The sequence below is a fragment of the Canis aureus genome, chromosome 37, assembly GCF_053574225.1.
Source record: "Canis aureus isolate CA01 chromosome 37, VMU_Caureus_v.1.0, whole genome shotgun sequence".
NCBI lineage: Eukaryota > Metazoa > Chordata > Mammalia > Carnivora > Canidae > Canis > Canis aureus.
The window spans coordinates 15,192,144-15,205,216 of NC_135647.1; the positions used below are offsets into that span (position 1 = coordinate 15,192,144).

Below are 13,073 nucleotides of genomic sequence, written 5' to 3' on the forward strand. Positions count from 1 at the left end.
ACATTTGATTAGCAATCACATATCCAATTCCAAGGAGAAAAAAAAAAAATCACAAGCATTAAATGTACCCACGTGGAAGATACCCGCATAATTACTTGCACAAGAAATTATCTGCTTTAAAGCAAAAATAAAAATAATAATATCCATAGCTACTGGCCATTCAATGAACTGCCTTTTCAAAAAGAAAGGTAGAATTAAGGATTGAACAGTAATATAATTCTATTCCTTGTGAACTATTTCAGTAAGAGAAACCCTTAGGAATTCTTTTTTATTATTATTTAAATTCAATTAATTAGCATATACTGCATCATTAGTTCCAGAGGTAGAGTGCAGGAATTCATCAGCTGCATACAACACCCAGGGCTCATTCCATCATGTGCCATCCCTCATGCCTGTCACCCAGTTACCCCATCCTCCCTCCACCCCCTCAAGCTGCCCTCAGTTTGCTTCCTATGGTTAAGAGTCTCATAATTATAGTTTCTCTCCCTCTCTGATTTCATCTTGTTTTATTTTTCCCTCCTTTCTCCTATGCTCCTTGTTTTGTTTCCTAAATTCCACATAGGAGCGAGATTATATGATCATTATCTTTCTCTGACTTATTTTGGCTTCATGATTCTTAACTATAATTATAATTTATACAAGGAAAAAGCAAGATGAATATCCTGAAGTAGTTATGACACTTATGGGGTAATCACCACCGGCCCTACCCATTTTACTGCCCAGTTACACACTTGTGAATGCACACTCTGATCACACCACCACCATCACTACATGCATATGCACACCTGCACAGACATACACACACTCACCAATGTAATATCTCTAATATGTTGGAGGGGAAAAATGGCTGTGTGAATTCGATTCCAAGACTGGCATAGCCAGAGTGGTGAACTACTTGACTCAGTCACCATTGTACATCTATTAATACGTCACACAACTTACTTGTGACCATTTTTCAAAACTTGCTAAGTAGATTTCATTTCTTGACATTCCATCCACGTTTCACTCTGCTTATCTTGTTCTGCATTCCTCTTCCTCCTCCACTGCATGTATCATCCATCTTAAATTACTTTTATTTATTTTCTTTTACACTCATTATACTTTTTCTTTTCCTTTTAAAGATTCTATTTTATGCTTCTATCTATCTATCTATCTATCTATCTATCTATCTATCTATCATCTATCTTCTATCTATCATCTATCTATTTATCTATTTGAGAGAGAGAGAATGTGCATGGCGGTGGGGGCCAGGGACAGAGGGAGAGAATCCTGAGCACACTCCCCACTAAGCATGGAGCCCCACCTGGGGCTTGATCCCATGACCCTGAGATGATGACCTGGACTGAAACCAAGAGCCAGATGCTCTACCGAATGAGCCACCTAGGCACACCTATACTTTTCATTTTCAATCATGTTGCATTTAAGCCAGTTTTTAGCCCTGTTAGGGAGAGATTTAAAGTTTTCAAGCTCAAAATCATTACCTGCCATACTAATGTGAAATCTATACAATGCTCAAAAACGCCTTCTTTCAATTAAAAAGATTGGACTTAGTGTTTTAAAATTCAAAATGAAAAAGAAATGTCTTCTATGGACCCTTCCTATAAGACATTTTCAATATATGTACATTTTATCCACAAAGAATTTTTATACATGGTTATGACAGAACAATTTTGTCTAATTTAACTGATTTCCAACTGGGCAATCAAGTTGGTATAATTAGTTGCACTTTGGGATAATTCTGTGTAGCATTCAGAAAGATATGAAATATATACATGCACATATGTATTTATATACACTCCTATCTTTATAAATCTGTCAGCTACAGCTGAAATTAAATGTTTCTATAAGAGTCCCTTATGCAAAAGAAAATTATATTATTCCTTGTTTCTCTTTCCAGACTTCACAAAATGGAGAAAATAAAATTACCAAAGCTACCCATATAATTAAAATAACAATATGATGTGTTAAAAATAGTTCTAATACGAAAAACTTATGCTGTGTTATAAACATTATTAGGATCCATTTTTACATGAGATCAAAGAGCTAAAAAATCTTACCCCCAGAAAAAAGATAAGAAACTAAACAATAAAAGAAGGAGAGACAGAGTTCCAAAAATACCCAGTTGTGTAATTTGAGCATTGCCATGAAAGCCAAATGAAACCAGGGAAATAAACAGAGAGCTTTAGAAAAGGTCGGGATAAACATCCCGGCAGATTTAAATTGACTGGGGTACTAATAAAGCTTAGGCTTGAGAGCCTCTCATGTGGGGGGTCTCGGTGAGTTCTAGAAACCACTGGTGTTCCAGTTGCCTCAAAGGGGGTCTCTGAGAAAAGGGACTCCAATCTTCACATCTCTGGTAATTTGCTGTGATCTCTTTTCTTATTCTAATAAGTATTCACATTTGGGCTTAATTCTGTATTCATAATTTTGTGCTGTTTTATTTAGAATGTTCTCTAAATACGGTTGCCAGATGTATTAATCTGCTTGGGCTGCCATAACAAATACCACAGACTCTGTGGCTTAAACAAGAGAAATTTATTTGCTTACAGTTCCAGAGGCTGGAAGTCCAAGATTAAGGCTTCTTCTGAGGCCTTGTGGAGGCCCATCTTCTCCCTGTGTCTTCTGTGGTCCTCCTTCTGTCCATGTGTCCAACTTTCTTCTTCTTGTAAGGACATCAGCCATATTGGATTGGGGCCCCATCAAACGATCCTATTTTAACCGAATTACTCTCTAATGACCCTACTTCCAATAAAGTCACATTCTGAAGTATTAGGAGGTGAGAATGTCAACATATGAATTTTGAGAAGACGCGATTCAGCCCATAATACCAGATTTAGCAAAAAAAAAAAAAAAAGAAAGAAAGAAAAAAGAAACCCCCAAAACAGAAAAACAGGACTCCCAGCTAAATGTGAATTCCAAGTAAACAGTAAATATGTATGTCCCCTGAAGTATTGAAGATATATATACACATATGTACATATACACACAAAAATTATTCATTGTTTTTCTGAAATTCCATTTAACTGGGAATCCTGTATTTTACTTGATAGCTTTATCCCCAAATTACATAAACTTCAGGCAGGAAGAAGTACTCAGAGAGGGAGAAATAATGAGGAATCATTAGGATGATTTCACGTTAGGACTGAAAGACACAATAGAGAACCCCAAGTGCACCCCCCCACCTAGTGCTGAGTGCCCCGAGGCCTGGGTTGCAGAAGGGCTAGGAGCCCCAAGGCTTCACTGTCCCTCCCAGGCCAAGCCCTCCCCATGCTGAGAAAGTTACTAGAACCTCGCTCTGCATGCTCACTCCAGGGCAGCTTCCAGAAGCCAGCTGTGAGTCAACAGGGTTGGGTTTGGCTCTCGACCCATCTGCTCAGTCACACTGACACACCAGAGCACCCAGGGCCCTTGAGGTTATCTGGCTGTCCACCCAACCACCCCCGCCAACTGGAACACACTCTGAGGTCTCCTCAGGCCCCTGGCGAATCACCACACTTGAAGGCGGCTACGAGGGCTAGCTCTGAATTGCAGTCTCCTTTATGACAGTTCTTTAATTATGAAGCCGTTTGAGAATCCATGAACACTGGATCTTCCAGCCCCAAAGCATACCAATTCACCAAGACGACTGTGCATCTAATTTCAGGAGACTCAAAGAGCTCCTAAAGCCCCATCTTGGAAACACTGGTTAAGAGCCTCTGCCTTATACCAAGTGAGGCCCCAGTATATACTGGGAGGTTGCCACTCTGTCAAAACCGTGCTTGCACACACACCCTAACAGTGAAGTGAGTGTGTCCTGAGGAACCCAGGACACTTTGTCCAGGATGAGGTGTGTCTTGCAGCATAATACATTCATGAAGTGAGGAAGCCTTGCAAGCAAACCACTTCTGGAGCTGCTAAGTTGCATTTTTAATAAAGAATAATTTCTGAGAAACTAGAGAAGTTCTCAAAGAAGGGACTTCAGGCATCAGGGAGGGCCGAGTGGGAAAAATATCTGCATGTGGGCCCATTTGCCAGCACCCCTGAGAGCACATCATGTCGGGGATCCCTCGCACCAGCTGTGCAGGGTGCTGCTAGGGACCCGATTAAGAGTTGGCATTCAAGGACTGCTCGCAATGGCGAGGGCACCGGGCAAAGCACTCTGTCAATGCCTCTAGGGTCCCCTTTATTCAGCTGGAAACGTAAAGGCTGAGTTTTTGAAGAACTTGCCCCAAGTCAAGCAGGTTCATTCCCCGGAGGGCTTGAGGCCCTGTCTGCTGGTTTCCATGAGCCATCCGCATGGTCCCTTCCAGATCTCCTTGCAGCCCTCCCAGTTTCAAGCTCGCAGGCTTGCCCTGGATCTGCTCTGCCCACTTGCTGGGCTCCTCTTTTGCCTTCTGGGTGGACATCTGGCATCTGGGAGAACTCCAGAGGCCACTTTTGGGCTTTTGTTCTCAGAGCCTCTTGGGAGAAGGTTTAGGAAGATGCTCCAAAGCCTGATCACAACTGGACAGTTTGGGTCTGCTTCTTAAAACATATATGGGATTGGCACAGCTGCTTTCCCTCCATAATTTTGTTCTTAAAAAGATAAATATGTGGGTTACTGTCTCAGTGATAGAAGTGAATGGACGAGCCCTGGCATTTTGGAGCATTTTTTTGTTTTGCTTTGTTTTAAAGCACATCTCCCATCCTTTGATCCAGGGACCTGAACCTCCTGTTTGGGTGATAGAAAACACTAAACGAACTAGGACTTGGCTTGGTCATCTGACAATAACGTAATCCAGCAATAAGGCATTTCCAATCTAAGCCTTGTTGAGCCAGTCAATTTCTCTCCTTTCTCTCCCCTCCTAGCCACCAGCCTTGTATATTAGGACCCTCCCAGGGCTTCCTGCTTTGCGTGTTAGAAAACCCAACCTCCCCCCCGGGTTCCTCACATTTTTAAAAAATAGGTCTTAAGCCTCCTCTGTCCTTTGAGGAACTCTCTGCTTAAAGCCTTCCGCTTAGGATCATTCCAGTGTACACGTTGTGAATTTAAACCTATTGTGAATTTAATGTGGTCTAATGAGCTTTGCTTAGGAAAAAAGTGTTCTTGGGTCACAGAATCACATTCATTGCTGTCGCCAGCCAGCTTTTAATTACATGCTTTTGATTACCAGGGCAACGAGGAGAGAGACCGGGTCCTCTGGGTGACCTCATCGCCACCAATAGAAAAACAAGGAAAATAACAGGCATTCTATCTGAGATGGAGCATTACTTTTATCCAGTAGGACAGCACATTTGTAGAATGACTTTATCTTGATAATGTTGAGGTAACTGTTTCTTGATCAGAAGCCATTCTCTTTTTAGACTTTTAACTTCTTGAGAAGAGTCCTTTTCTTTGGAATTTTTTGCTCTGCCAACTGACACGCAAGCACAAACTCACATTCCACATGACCTAATGCACGACTTTCTGCTGAGTTAGGATTTTATTCTTCCTTAAGCTGATTGACAGAGAAATGTTTAATGTCTTGGGAAAGGAATGTGCAGCTTAGAACCTCCAGGGATCAGGTGTAAGGCGAAGGCAGATTGTGATCTCCAGGGAAGGAAGAATTTCCCTGGAACACTGAAATCACAGCTGGCCAATCGGAAGGAATGAGTTTTGACAACAGAAGCAGTGGGGATCTCTGCATTGGGAGGAAAGGTAAATGGCCCAGTTGGCCAGAAGGTCGGCCATGGCTGGAAGTGAGAGCTTCCAGGTGTCCCAGGGACCAGCAGGGCTCCGCCCACATTTCTGTGCCTTTGCCACCTCAGCACACATTGGCCCTGCAGGCAGCTGTAGGCCGGAGAACCTGTATTTCTTTGTCTGGGGCTTTCTCTGAGGAGTGAAGCCTGCTTTGCTCACCCATGAAACAGGCCCAAAGGGCCAGGAGATTAATACCCCTTGGGAGTGAATCCAGTGACCCACTGAAGTTAGTGTAGGTATCAGAGAGCTCTGCTTCCTAAAGCCATGCATAGCCACTATGTAAAACAAGAATTTTTATTTATTTATTCATTTTTTGGTTATTTCTCATGAATCTGGAGGTAAGAAATTCAGGCAGGACACAGGTGGGCAGTCTTCAGGTCTACACTGGGTCACTTGCTGAGTTGCCTTCTCGAGAGCGGTGAGGCCCAGGAAGGTCCCCTTCACGTGTGTGGCTCTCGGGTCCTCCTCAAAGTGGCCTCTTTCTCTACACACCATGTCTCACTATTCAGTGGATGAACCTAAATTGTTTCCAGAATGGCATCCAGCTTCCTTAGCAAGTATGGAAGTGGAGGTTTTTGGGTCTCCTTCTGACTCAGGACCTGCTCAACTGTACCTCTGTCACCTTCTATTGGTAAAAGCAAGTCACCAGCCAGGCCTGTCTGAGGGGGAAGAAAAACAGACCCCGTCTCCCCTTGTGAGGAAGGGCAGGCCTGTTCCTCCAGGGAGGGAAGATCATCTTCCACAGGGTGTGGGTGTGACCCCTCCGGGGTCAGAGCGGGAGGTCGCCAGGTGGGAAGTAACCAGGAGGTAACTAGAAGGTAACCTGGAGGTAACCGGGCAGCCTGGGTGAGTGTGGGGGCTGGCAGGCTTCTCCTTTCCTAGCTCAATACCTCACTCCCTTGATCATGGGTCCTGAGAGCACCGCCCCAATTAGCCACTTGAGCTCGATGACTTTTCTCAGGGTCTGTTTCCGGGGAAGCTCAAACCTAAAAGCCAATGATGGAGAGTATTGATGGCATAAAAATATCAAGGACACCTTTTCCTCTTGAAAGCTGTGAGAGGGAATGGGGGGCAGATGAGAGACCCTTAGAGCGATTTGTTCTTTCCCCCAGTTTTACTTTCTCAGGATAAATTCAGCAAAAAGAGGTGAGGATTTTAAAAGAAGCAACGTGACCTATGTCTCCTTTTCTCCCATTGACAGCATTCCGGGAACCAGAACGTTGGCACCATCCTCTCCACTCTGGGCTTTGGAAACAGGGCATCATGAGTTGTTCTCCACTAAGAGGCTGTGAAGAGTCACTACAAATCCTGTTCTCATCCCTCTTTGTGTTAAAAAATGAGTCTCCTGTCCAGAGCACCATGTCTAGTAACTTAGTAACTCAGTTGATGCTGATGACGGGAGCTCGTTTTATTGTTTTAATCTCAGCACTGGAAAATGTAACTAAGATTCAACTGCACTAGGTTGAAGAAACTGTTGTTTTTTTCACATTTGAACAAACCTGTGAACTTCAACCCCGAGAAAACTAGTTCTGAGTGGATTGGGATGTTAGCACCCAGGGACTTTGGTTAGCTCTCAGCAGTGTTTTCAGTGTCAAGAGCCAAGTCCCTGCCATAGTACACGGTCAATAAATATTTGTTCAATAAATAACTCCCCGTATTTTGAGGGGGGTGGTTAATGATAAGGATAATACTTTCATGGTTCCCTTACCACCGCCACCCGCATCCTTTTACCCATAATATAGCAGGGAATAAAGGTATGTTAGGGATAGGAATGATTATTTCCTACACTGGTGGAGGACTTACAGTGTAGAAAAAAATTAACACCTATGTTATTGAGATACAGGAAGTAAACTGTTAAATAATATAATAAGATTTAGAAGTTAAAGAAAGGAAGGAAGGAAGAAAGGAAGAAAGAAGAAAAAATGTTTTCAAAGATCATGCACAGCTAATACAAGTCTAAAAGGAAAGTTATGTCCCTCCATTGATGAATAGATGCATATTTTCTGTGATTTTGAACTTTTGGGATTCTACTCTGTATAGTGAATTCACTAGGTTTTCATAGCGGAAGCATAATTGTTGGGCTGAATGTGCACAGCAGAAAAAACTAGAAGTAATACACGCAGAGAAAGTGTCTGTGGTCTTGAAAAGCCCAAGATGATCCATATTTCTGTCTAGTAGTTTAAACCCAAGACAAGGGCACCTGGGTTGCTCAGTGGTTGAGTGTCTGCCTTTGGCTCAGGGCGTGATCCCGGGGTCCTGGGAGGGAATCCCCAGTCAGGCTCCTCGCAGGGAGCCTGCTGCTCCCTCTGCCTGTGTCTCTGCCTCTCTCTCTCTCTCTGTGTCTCTCATGAATAAATAAATAAAATCCTTTAAAAAAATCCATTTTATACTTTAAAAAGTATATATACTTTAAAACACAGTCTTGGCTATACCTACCTGCCATGGTAGTTCCCCAACAGGCTTAGCCAGGTAACACCCCAAAGAGTTGGCCAAGGTCAGGCAACCTCATTAAGTATCTTTATCCCAGTCTCGGGATATTCTATTTTCTGATCATGGAACCTATGATGAGTCACTCCTGGGTGATAAATCGCTGTTTTGTTGACCCTCATCCAGAGATGCCATCACACCCACAAAAAGAAATGAATATTTAAAGGAATTTCAGGTTCTAGCTGATAGGATGAGCCAGGGAGGGATTCTTTGGGAAAGAGAACTGCTTGACAGCCATTCAGGTGGATATGGGCTCAGCTTATCCGTAAGACCATTACACCCCCGCACAAGACATTCCCTTAGTGCTTCAGCCATGCATTCGGGCGTATCTCTGTGGTCTGAAAAGAGAGAACATGGACTTCCCAAAGGATTTGCCTCTGTGATTTTTCTGAGGGTGCTCGCTCCCACAGTACTTTCTACACAACGAACCTGCCAAGGCATCTTAGGGAAAGTATGAACGCCTGAAAGAGCTCGGCTGCAGACTTTGCCAATAACCACAGCATACAGACACATTTCACATTTCTTCTTTGGAAATCCCGAGGCAAAAATATTCTTCTTCCTTCCTTTGGGTTCTATGAAATATTCTATTTGACTTCCTCTCCAGCAAGCTGTCTCCCTCACACTTTTCGATTCACCTCTCACAGTCTTTTTCTTCCAGAAAGCTTTTCCTTGGCTAAGATAAATTCTCCTGCATCGTGTGAAACCATGCTCATTACCCAACCTTGCCCTCCTCAGGTGGCAGGTATTATTTCTCTCGCAAACGTGGCCCAAGTGTCCCCAGTGTGATCTGCTTGCAAGTTGCTTTTGTGCTTGTTTATTTAATTTCCATTTCAAGTCCACGAATTACTATTATTTTCTTAATGGTGCAGGGTGCACATTGCTACTCTCGATAAATTGTAAATTAATGTTTTTGCTATCAGACGTGATTATTATGCAATTCACCTACTATCATCATTATTGTCTCTGAACGGAGGTGTAATCATAAGGACCCTTTCAAATTCCTTGGTCTCATTTGTACTCACACGTAGTTTCTTATCATGCTCCTTTCTTTTTAAGTAGCTTTATTGTTTTTTTGGAAAATTGCTGAACGTTCATTGTAAAAACTCAAGCAATGTGGAGAAGTACAATGAAGAAAGTAAAAATTACCCTAGATCTTATCATTCAGAGAAAATTACTGTTAAAATTTCAATGAACATTCTTGCAGGCGTTTCCCTATTTTATATGCACATGTAGATATTGTAGATATATGCGTGTCGTTTTACGTAAATGCAGAATAACTATTCATACTGTTCTATAAACCTCCTTTGTAGTCAGTATTGGACATCATTTCATGTTAGGACATTTGTGAATAGTCATCATAATTTTTAATAGTTTCCAAGTATCATTAGACACATGGCCTATACACAATCCTTTGCGAGGAACATTTATGTTGTTTCAACAGTTTTTACTAATCTAAACAATGCTATAGGGAAGAAGCTTGTGAATATGACATTTTGCACTTGTATTAGCCGCTTGGATTAGGTTCCTAGAAGTGTAAATTGCTGGGTCAAAGGGCACTTATCAACACTAAGTCTTGATACCTATTTTGATTCAATTGACGATTGGTTGTAATCAATCTTCATACCAAAAATATGTGATAGTTTTTTTAATCATGTCCTTTCTCATTACATCTTCATTGTGCCCAAGAATATTTTAGTGTGTGCGTTGGGGGTGGGGTGGGGGCGCTGCTAATTACCAAGCTGAGTGAGCAATAAATGAGTAGCAGTCTTTAGACATTGTTTTTCTTGTCAGCAGTGGGGAGGTTATCACCTCCCTTCTCTTGTCACTATTCTGCTCCTTTGTTTTCATCATCTGAACAAGATGATTTCACTGAATTATCACACACAAGGATTTTATGACAGTCAATTTATATGAGCACCTGAACCCATTATACAGCATAATTCATATTTGATATAAAGTGACAGTTGCTAGCAGCTTGCATTGACATTCCTTTAGAGAAGACAATTGCTCAACAGGAATCGTTCTGAATCAATTAATCGAGCCACAGCTCAGCTGTAATGCTGTGACATTCTGACACCAGGAGAAAGGAGCTACTTGGGCATTCTGTGCTGAATCTTTGCCCACGCAAGTTTTACACTGTTGAGCTCGTTAAGGTCATTAGATCCTTGACAGGAATCTTACCCATCTAACACCCCCCTCTCTGGCCTCCTGCAGCGGATTTGATTTTTGTTTGCTAAAGTGGGTGTAGTGAATGTAAAAAAGTAAAATAAAAAAATATATGTATGTATCTACATACATACATATATATGTATTTCTGTGATAGGAATGTAATTGGCTGAGGATATAGTTATTCACAAAAAATATGAAATCTATTTCTGGTGTGATTATGACCTTGGAAAATTAGGATATCTTAATGACCTATAAAATCTGCCTTAAGAGTCTCAGAAAATTGGAGTTTGAAAATGTGTATAGAAGGAGAGATATTTTGAAAATGATGATAGGGATTATAGCAAAGGAGATAGACCAGGATCTCTGGTTCAGTAGATTTTGTCTCCTCTTATGTTGTTCTCAGACCTGATGTCTTCTTAATAATTAGACTTGCCTCTGCAGTCTTGACAATAATCTTTGCTATGGTCTTTGGCTAGCTAACTCACACCCATGGAGTATGAACATCTGGGTCCCACCCTCAGAGATTCCAGATGCATGGTTCTGGAGTGTGCCTGAGGCAACAGCATTTTAAAAAGCTAACACAAAGTTAAAATTAACTATCGATTTAGATAAAGAAAGACATTCCAAATGAATGATTAGGTGCAAAGCTTATTTGAAATCCCTTCAGTGTTCTCTATATCTCATTCAACTTCAACCAGTTAAAATCCCATTACCGTAATTACTTATATCACTTTTACATTTAAAAGGAGTATATTACCCATACATGAGGAGAAAAGATTTCAGAATAGAACACTATTACATAGGTCATTTTCCTCTTGCCTCTGCTGAGGGGATAAATCTAGAGTAAGAGTCCTCAAACTTGACTCTGCATATGAATCACCTGGGGAATATCTTAAACATGAGATTACGAGGCCAAATTCCTAGGGATTATGGTTTCAAGGCCCAGAGAGAGTCCAGTAAACTGTTTTTGTCACATGCAGCCCAGTGATTCTGATGCCAAGGGGATCCTGAAACATACTCTGCAAACACTGTCCTGGAGGTTTCTAGACCTATCGCAAACTGGATCACTCCTCCCCGCCACCAGCCAACTTTCTGAAAACTTGGTAATAACAACTCAAGAAACATGAGGAGGACTTTAACACTCTTCCTTTTGTTTTCAGTAAACAGGCTCATGCATAAATTCTCACCTATAATTAGTAGCCTTCAGGTAACTGCCCAAAGGAAAAATTATATATAAAGAGAGAAAAAAAAAATCACAGACAGCTCAAATTTTGAAAGGGTAGAGGACATAAGAATAAAGGAAGCAATACAAATAAATATGGTACATGTACATTCATTAGAAGAGATAACCAGGAAAGAGAAAATAAACTTTGTATAACAAGAGATAGGACTTACAATAAATAAAGGTGTCCTGTTCCTCAAATCCCAGAAAATAGAAAACTGGCGTTTATTTCTGTTGACATTTTGAAACACGAAATGTGCGCAGAATAATGAGATGTAGTCAAAGGAGAGAGGTTTATAGAATCCCTGCATATTCCCCATTCCCTAAAACCTCTCAGTTTTCAACTTGTTTCCAGAAGGCAATTCAAAATAATGTATCATCCTAATTTATTTTCAATAAATCAGCCCATTCTTATGGATTTCTTCATCCACTTTTAACCATCTTTGGGCCCTCTGTCTTCATTCCATCTGCATTACTTCTCAGGTTTTAAATTTTTCCTCTGGCTAATGAGTTTTAGGATTTTGTTGATTCTATTACGTGTTCTAAGAATGATTTGGAGAGACTTAGAGAAAATGTAATTGTTTATACCTATTGATGCATTAAAATAGAACAAGACAAAAACAAATGTAAGTGATTTAGTGAAATAAAAATGCAGATCAGGAAGTAAAATCAAATGAAAGGAGAGGTCATTCTACAATAGATGGGCCAGTTCTACAAAGATCGGCACAGTTTTGAGAAGACCATAGAGGTTACTCTGAACTTTCTAGAAGCTCACACAGAGAAGAGATGTGATTATATACTTGATACATAAAATACTTACAGGGTTAAGACTCGGCTTTTCCTGGTTCTACGTCCCCAAAGAATTTCTTCCCCTGTGTCTTTGGCAAAAAAAAAAAAAAAAAAAAGCCTGTGTCACAGTTAATACAGTCTTTGCTTAGACCAAGAAAGTTATGTCCAACACCAAATTTCATAGATTTTCTCCTCAAGATGCACCTACATGCAAGTAGGTGCCATGAACTCAAAAATGAGTCTATTAAAGAGTTCTATGATGCTAAACAAGAAGACAGGAAGGAATGAAGGTCAGCTTCCTGATGATCTATCTTCACCCTGGAGAAAGTCCATGTAGGACAGGAGGAACTGTATATTCTTCACGCAACCCCTATAAATATTACTGCACTTTCCGAACTTTTTTTTTTTTTAAAGATTTTATTTATTTATTCACGAGAGACACACAGAGAGAGACAGAGACATAGGTGAGGGAGAAGCAGGCTCCCTGCAGGGGACCTGGAGTGGGACTCAGTCCCAAGACCCTGGATCACACCCTGAGCCAAAGGCAGATGCTCAACCACTGAGCCACCCAGGTGCCCCTCTTCCTGAACTTTTGATAACATTGAGTAGCAGTCATTTTGAGGTTAGCTATGTTGTTAAACTCCTCATAAAAGTCCTGGAATATCTTGCTTATTAAATATAGGCAATGGACTTTAAAAGATCACCTCA

At 41.2% G+C, this 13,073-nt stretch overlaps 2 long non-coding RNA genes across 7 annotated transcripts in view; one reads left to right on the top strand and one right to left on the bottom strand.

Annotated features, from left to right (window-relative positions):
• The window catches only part of LOC144306395 (uncharacterized), a 79,440-nt gene extending 72,094 nt beyond the window's left edge, over positions 1-7,346 (top strand). For all 4 annotated transcript variants that reach the window (XR_013373476.1, XR_013373472.1, XR_013373473.1 and 1 more), the window contains one exon: positions 6,900-7,346. This is a non-coding gene — a long non-coding RNA (uncharacterized LOC144306395). The remainder of the gene's footprint in view (positions 1-6,899) is intronic.
• LOC144306393 (uncharacterized) overlaps positions 5,079-13,073 on the bottom strand; it is a 28,529-nt gene continuing 20,534 nt past the window's right edge. For all 3 annotated transcript variants that reach the window (XR_013373468.1, XR_013373469.1, XR_013373470.1), the window contains exons 3-5: positions 12,397-12,454; positions 6,589-6,684; positions 5,079-6,357 (exon numbers count right to left, since the gene is read on the bottom strand). This is a non-coding gene — a long non-coding RNA (uncharacterized LOC144306393). The remainder of the gene's footprint in view (positions 6,358-6,588; positions 6,685-12,396; positions 12,455-13,073) is intronic.